Source organism: Coregonus lavaretus (genome assembly GCF_964263955.1).
Source record: "Coregonus lavaretus genome assembly, chromosome: 13".
NCBI lineage: Eukaryota > Metazoa > Chordata > Actinopteri > Salmoniformes > Salmonidae > Coregonus > Coregonus lavaretus.
The window spans coordinates 7195890-7203022 of record NC_140000.1 but is presented as its reverse complement, the minus strand read 5'-3'; the positions used below and the strand labels follow the sequence as shown (position 1 = coordinate 7203022).

At 47.2% G+C, this 7133-nt stretch overlaps 1 pseudogene across 1 annotated transcript in view; it reads right to left on the bottom strand.

Moving 5' to 3' along the window:
- Positions 1–4000: 4000 nt before the first annotated feature.
- The window catches only part of LOC311140782 (nuclear receptor subfamily 4 group A member 3-like), a 16919-nt pseudogene continuing 13786 nt past the window's right edge, over positions 4001–7133 (bottom strand). The window contains exons 5-7 of the transcript XR_014615486.1: positions 6157–6286; positions 4840–5003; positions 4001–4510 (exon numbers count right to left, since the gene is read on the bottom strand). The product of XR_014615486.1 is annotated as a nuclear receptor subfamily 4 group A member 3-like (transcript). The remainder of the gene's footprint in view (positions 4511–4839; positions 5004–6156; positions 6287–7133) is intronic.

The following is a 7133-nucleotide window of genomic DNA, read 5'->3' as shown; positions in this document are numbered from 1 at the left end:
GTATGACCATATTAGAGACACATATTTCCCTCAGATTACAGCGATCCACAAAGAATTCGAAAAAAAACCCAATTTTGATAACTCCCTTATCTACTGGGTGAAAAACCACAGTGTGCCATCACAGCTGCAAGATTTGTGACCTGTTGCCACAAGAAAAGGGCAACCAGTGAAGAACAAACACCATTGTAAATACAACCCATATTTATGTTTATTTATTTTCCCATTTGTACTTTAACTATTTGCACATTGTTACAACACTGTATATATACATAATATGACATTTGAAATGTCTTTATTATTTTGGAACTTCTGAGTGTAATGTTTACTGTTAATATTTATCGTTTATTTCACTTTTGTTTACTATCTACTTCACTTGCCTTGGCAATGTTAACATACGTTTCCCATGCCAATAAATCCCTTAAATTGAATTGAAATTGAATTGAGAGGAGGGAGAGAGAGAGAGAGAGGAGGGAGAGAGAGGAGGGAGAGCGAGGAGCGAGAGAGGGAGAGAGAGGAGGGAGAGAGAGGAGGGAGAGAGAGGAGGGAGAGAAGAGAGAGAGAGAGAGAGTGGGAGAGAGAGGAGGGAGAGAGAGGAGGGGGAGAGAGGAGGGAGAGAGAAGCTTGTGTGTAAGCCTCATATGAGGCTCTGTACTAACATTAGCTGTGCTGGTTTAGCAGTTATGAGAGAGATGAAATACTTTGTGTCTAATTATCCTCATTACAGTTTAAGAGAACTCCACCCTCTTCTACATACAAACACACACACATACACACACACTCATAAAAATGCATGAATGCATGCACCCACACCCACACCCACTCACATACACAAACAAACACACACACACAGACATACTCACTCACAAATAGATACACACGCTCAGCACTTGCCAGTCAGTACCAAGTGGGGATCCCAAGAGTAGAGGAGAGAGAGAGGAGAGAGAAGAGGGGGAACAAGAGAGAGATGAGAGGGAGAGAAGATGGATGGATGGGGAGGTTAGGAGAGGGCACTAGAGAAGAGGAATGAGGGATGGTCTGGAGAGATGGAAGAGGAAGAGAGACACAGCAGACAAGATATAATCCAGCCGTCAACAAACACACACACACACACACATCATTGCTCACTCCTGGATGTCTGCCACACATTCCTGTCTCCCCTGACTACAACCGTCACCACAGAGATTGCTCAATAACCATGACAACCAGTTAAAAGATGATTACGGCAACACCAGCAGGACCGGAGCAAATATACCCTACACACACACACACACACACACACACACACTCTCTCTCTCTCTCTCTCTCTCTCTCGCTCTCTCTCTCTCTCACACACAAAAAAACACACTCATGTGCGTGCTAACACATACATTGGGGACCAGAGGCATCTGGGTTCACCACAGGGCCATAGCAGGTTCGCAACAGCAATCACAGTGAGTGTCTGTGTGTGTGTGTGTGTGTGTGTGTGTGTGTGTGTGTGTGTGTGTGTGTGAGTGTCTCCCTCGCTCTCAGGCTCTACAATGAGTGAAAGAAAGAGTACTGAAACCACAGTGTGTGACTATTCTGTCCAGTGGGAGGTGACTGCATGATGTTTGGTTGCTGGTGTGTGTGTGTGTGTGTGTGTGTGTGTGTGTGTGTGTGTGTGATGGAGGCCTCTCTGAATCACCAGTCCAGAGTGAGTCAGAGGCCCAGGCTGGTGCCCCCCTGGTGGGGCTGAGACGCCACCACCCACCCCCTACCCACCCTGCACCTGGAGGCCAGGCTGGGGATTGGGGCTGTGCTATACTAATTTACAGTCATGTTTCACTTTCTACTTGTGTAGAGTTTTTAGTAGAAGTAACATACACATGCTAAAAGCAGTGAGTGTGAGTATGTCTGTGTGAGTGTGTCTGTCTGTGTGTGAGTGTGTGTCTGTGTGTGTCTATGGTGGTGTGTCTGTCTGTGTGTGTGTGTCTATGTGTGTGTGTCTCTCTGTGTGTGTCTACAGTGGGGGAAAAAAGTATTTAGTCAGCCACCAATTGTGCAAGTTCTCCCACTTAAAAAGATAAGAGAGGCCTGTAATTTTCATCATAGGTACACGTCAACTATGACAGACAAAATGAGAAAGAAAAATCCAGAAAATCACATTGTAGGATTTTTTATGAATTTATTTGCAAATTATGGTGGAAAATAAGTATTTAAGTTTGTTATATACCCTTTGTTGGCAATGACACAGGTCAAACATTTTCTGTAAGTCTTCACAAGGTTTTCACACACTGTTGCTGGTATTTTGGCCCATTCCTCCATGCAGATCTCCTCTAGAGCAGTGATGTTTTGGGGCTGTCGCTGGGCAACACGGACTTTCAACTCCCTCCAAAGATTTTCTATGGGGTTGAGATCTGGAGACTGGCTAGGCCACTCCAGGACCTTGAAATGCTTCTTACGAAGCCACTCCTTCGTTGCCCGGGCGGTGTGTTTGGGATCATTGTCATGCTGAAAGACCCAGCCACTTTCATCTTCAATGCCCTTGCTGATGGAAGGAGGTTTTCACTCAAAATCTCACGATACATGGCCCCATTCATTCTTTCCTTTACACGGATCAGTCGTCCTGGTCCCTTTGCAGAAAAACAGCCCCAAAGCATGATGTTTCCACCCCCATGCTTCACAGTAGGTATGGTGTTCTTTGGATGCAACTCAGCATTCTTTGTCCTCCAAACACGACGAGTTGAGTTTTTACCAAAAAGTTATATTTTGGTTTCATCTGACCATATGACATTCTCCCAATCCTCTTCTGGATCATCCAAATGCACTCTAGCAAACTTCAGACGGGCCTGGACATGTACTGGCTTAAGCAGGGGGACACGTCTTGCACTGCAGGATTTGAGTCCCTGGCGGCGTAGTGTGTTACTGATGGTAGGCTTTGTTACTTTGGTCCCAGCTCTCTGCAGGTCATTCACTAGGTCCCCCCGTGTAGTTCTGGGATTTTTGCTCACCGTTCTTGTGATCATTTTGACCCCATGGGGTGAGATCTTGCGTGGAGCCCCAGATCGAGGGAGATTATCAGTGGTCTTGTATGTCTTCCATTTCCTAATAATTGCTCCCACAGTTGATTTCTTCAAACCAAGCTGCTTACCTATTGCAGATTCAGTCTTCCCAGCCTGGTGCAGGTCTACAATTTTGTTTCTGGTGTCCTTTGACAGCTCTTTGGTCTTGGCCATAGTGGAGTTTGGAGTGTGACTGTTTGAGGTTGTGGACAGGTGTCTTTTATACTGATAACAAGTTCAAACAGGTGCCATTAATACAGGTAACGAGTGGAGGACAGAGGAGCCTCTTAGAGAAGAAGTTACAGGTCTGTGAGAGCCAGAAATCTTGCTTGTTTGTAGGTGACCAAATACTTATTTTCCACCATAATTTGCAAATAAATTCATAAAAAATCCTACAATGTGATTTTCTGGATTTTTTTCTTCTCAATTTGTCTTTCATAGTTGACATGTACCTATGATGAAAATTACAGGCCTCTCTCATCTTTTTAAGTGGGAGAACTTGCACAATTGGTGGCTGACTAAATACTTTTTTTCCCCCACTGTATGTGTGAGTGTGTGTGTGTCTGTGTGTGTCTATGTGTGAGTGTGTTTGCGTACGTGTGTGTTTGTTTTCAGTCCCAGACAACTGCTTAGACAAAAGGATGAGCTAGTACCTCCCTTTGCCATCCCATAAATTTAGCCAACCACATACTCTAGGGGTCAGTACAGTAACCCATAGCAACGCTGTGGTACAGGCTGGGGCGCTCACAATGGCACTGCAGGTATCCACACAGACACACACACACACACAAACACACACACAAACACACACACAGACACACAGGAGCTAAAGTTTGGCCGTTACAGTTTAGACAACATGAAATAGAAGACGTATAGAATGTTCTGAAGTAGAAACATGACGTCCAGCTCTAAAGTTGACTCAGCTCTGTCAATAAATGACTGGTTCATCCCTCTATAAACACTCACATGCTTACACACACACACACACACACACACACACACACACACCAACTTCTGTACGTCAGACACCAGACTCAAGGGATCGGAATCGTGTGTGTGTCATGATGATCTCCTTTCATAAAGTAAAGAAAACACAGCTAGGGAAAAGGCCAAGTGGGTGTGGCCAGGTAGGTGTGTCCAGGTGTGTGTGGCCAGGTAAGTGTGGCCAGGTGAGTGTGGCCAGGTGGGTGTGGCAGGTAGGTGTGGCCAGGTGGGTGTGGCCAGGTGGGTGTTGTCAGGTGTGTGTAGGCAAGGCCAGGTGGGTGTGGCCGGGTGTGTGTCTTACCTGTGGGCCAATCGCAGGACGAAGAGCTCCAGGAAGGCAGAATCTATGAGCAGGTTCTGGTCATCGCGGTGAAGCTCATGGAAGCCGGGCAGCCGGTCGGCCAGCAACGCGTGGTCTCCATGGAGACGGTGAGCAGCCTATAGAAGAGCTGGATGTACTGGGCGTCAGAGGAGGAGGAGGATGAGGGGGCTTCCGCCGCACTGAACTATCGGACAGAAAGTGAGAGGGGAGGGGATGTTGGGGGTTAGAGAGAGAATGAGAGAGAGAGAGAGATAGAGAGAGAGAGAGAGAGAGAGAGAGAGAGAGAGAGAGAGAGAGAGAGAGAGAGAGAGAGAGAGAGAGAGAGAGAGAGAGAGAGAGAGAGAGAGAGAGAGAGAGAGAGAGAGAGAGAGAGAGAAAGAGGAGGGAGAGAGAGAGAGAGAGAGAGAGAGAGAGAGAGAGAGAGAGAGAGAGAGAAAGACAGAGAGACAGAGACACAGAGAGACAGAAAGACAGAAACAGAGAGAGAGAGACAGAGAGACACAGGTAGCCTACCTGGCTGTAGTCTAGTTCCCTGGGAGTGCAGTGTGAGTAGGCCCTGAGCAGAGCAGAGAGCAGGCTGAGGGGAGGCGAGGGAGGTGAGGACTCCGCCTGAAGAGGGCTCTTTGGTTTGGAGGGCAGACGACCTCGACGGCCCTTCAGGTTGTCTGTACGCACCACTGAGGAGAGACCATAGAGAGAGAGAGATCAGATTTCAGACAGAAGAGAGAGAGATCAGATTTCAGACAGGAGAAAGAGATCAGATTTCAGACAGGAGAGAGAGATCAGATTTCAGACAGGAGAGAGAGATCAGATTTCAGACAGGAGAGAGAGAGAGAGAGATCAGATTTCAGACAGGAGAGAGAGATCAGATTTCAGACAGGAGAGAGAGAGAGAGATTAGATTTCAGACAGGCGAGAGAGATCAGATTTCAGACAGGAGAGAGACATCAGATTTCAGACAGGAGAGATAGATCAGATTTCAGACAGGAGAGAGAGCTGTACCACATTAGAGGGAGAAAGGGTGAGGACAGCAGGTATGGCTCATCTTGGTATGCTGCTGATGAAATATGAAAATCCCAGTCCCATCCTTCCCACTGTTCCACTATTCCCACTGTTACTGGCCAGCAGAGGGCAGTGGAGCTGTGTGACAGTTACTGTGTGAGAGTTACTGTGTGAGAGTTACTGTGTGAGAGTTACTGTGTGAGAGTTACTGTGTAAGAGTTACTGTGTGAGAGTTACTGTGTCAGAGTTACTGTGTGAGAGTTACTGTGTAAGAGTTACTGTGTGAGAGTTACTGTGTGAGAGTTACTGTGTGAGAGTTACTGTGTAAGAGTTACTGTGTGAGAGTTACTGTGTGAGAGTTACTGTGTGAGAGTTACTGTGTGAGAGTTACTGTGTGAGAGTTACTGTGTGAGAGTTACTGTGTGAGAGTTACTGTGTAAGAGTTACTGTGTGAGAGTTACTGTGTAAGAGTTACTGTGTGAGAGTTACTGTGTGAGAGTTACAGTAAAAGAGTTAGAGGGTGACATTAAATCAGGACTCCTGTGGGACCCATGGCATGTGTGGGTCCTACAATCAGTAGGAGATGCCAGTCTGTCTGCTTTTCACCACTTAAGTCCTTGTCTTACCAAAGCAAAATGTGTGCATCGGGCGTGTGCACCTGTGTGACCGCTGTATAGGCCAGACCATTACCGGCCAATCACACCATTATTAGAGATACACACCATCACCATGGAGACCAGGGGTCAGATTTACCTTATTAGAAGGTGTGTTCTATAGGAAAATTAGCTAATGGGACTGATTGTGATCGTGTGTGTGTGTGTGTTCTTACCCTCCTTCACCATGCCGACACTGAGGCACTTCTGGAAGCGGCAGTACTGGCAGCGGTTGCGTCTCCGTTTGTCCACGGGACAGTTCTTACTGGCCAGGCACACATATTTGGCATTCTTCTGCACCGTACGCTGTGGGGACACATACACAGAACAAGTGAGTGTGTGTGAGAGAGAACGAGGGTGAAATAACATGTGTGTGTGCGTGTGTGTGTGTGTGTGTGTGTGTGTGTGTGTGTGTGTGTGTGTGTGTGTGTGTGTGTGTGTGGATCAGCCACCACAGACAGGGAGGAGGGACACAATCAGCCACCAAACACTTGATTTGTTTAATTCAGTTTGTGTTTTTTCTCTCCGGTGGAGAATAGAGGAGGAAGCTCGCAGGTCACATTTTAATTACGCGCTGAAAGACGGCGGTGACATCAGGATAATTAGATAAAATTAATTTCCCGACATGCCTCGCCTGCAGGAGGGACAATTTTATTAGCGCGAGGGGGATGACAATAGGCATGAGTGCGTGGCGTGCCGAGGCGGGTCCCGCGAGACAGGGGACAGCGGCCGCGGCGCCGCGTGATCAGATTGTTTGTGAAGCTGGCGGGTCAGCTCTAGTGGCACCTCCGGGGCCTCGCGCATCGCGCCTCTCAATGGGCCCCTCGGGAGCTGTTTTCTCCTCGGCTGGCTCGCGCCATTATTACTGACCTTATTAAAATGAAATCAGAGATGACCCTGCGCGCTCCCTGCACAGAGGACAACAATATTAATATGACAGTTTATTGAGTTGTCTATCCATCCCCATGCACGTGCCAGGCTAATGGAGCGAGCCTGATCAGTAGGCTAGCCTACTGTGTCCGCTCTTATCCAGCTGAGACACTGGGAGAGCTGCATGCGTGCATGTTGGTGGTAAAACACACTCAGCAATTAAAGATCTAAATAAACAACTTAACCATCTGCATACCCAGTAATAACATAGTCATTTAATCCA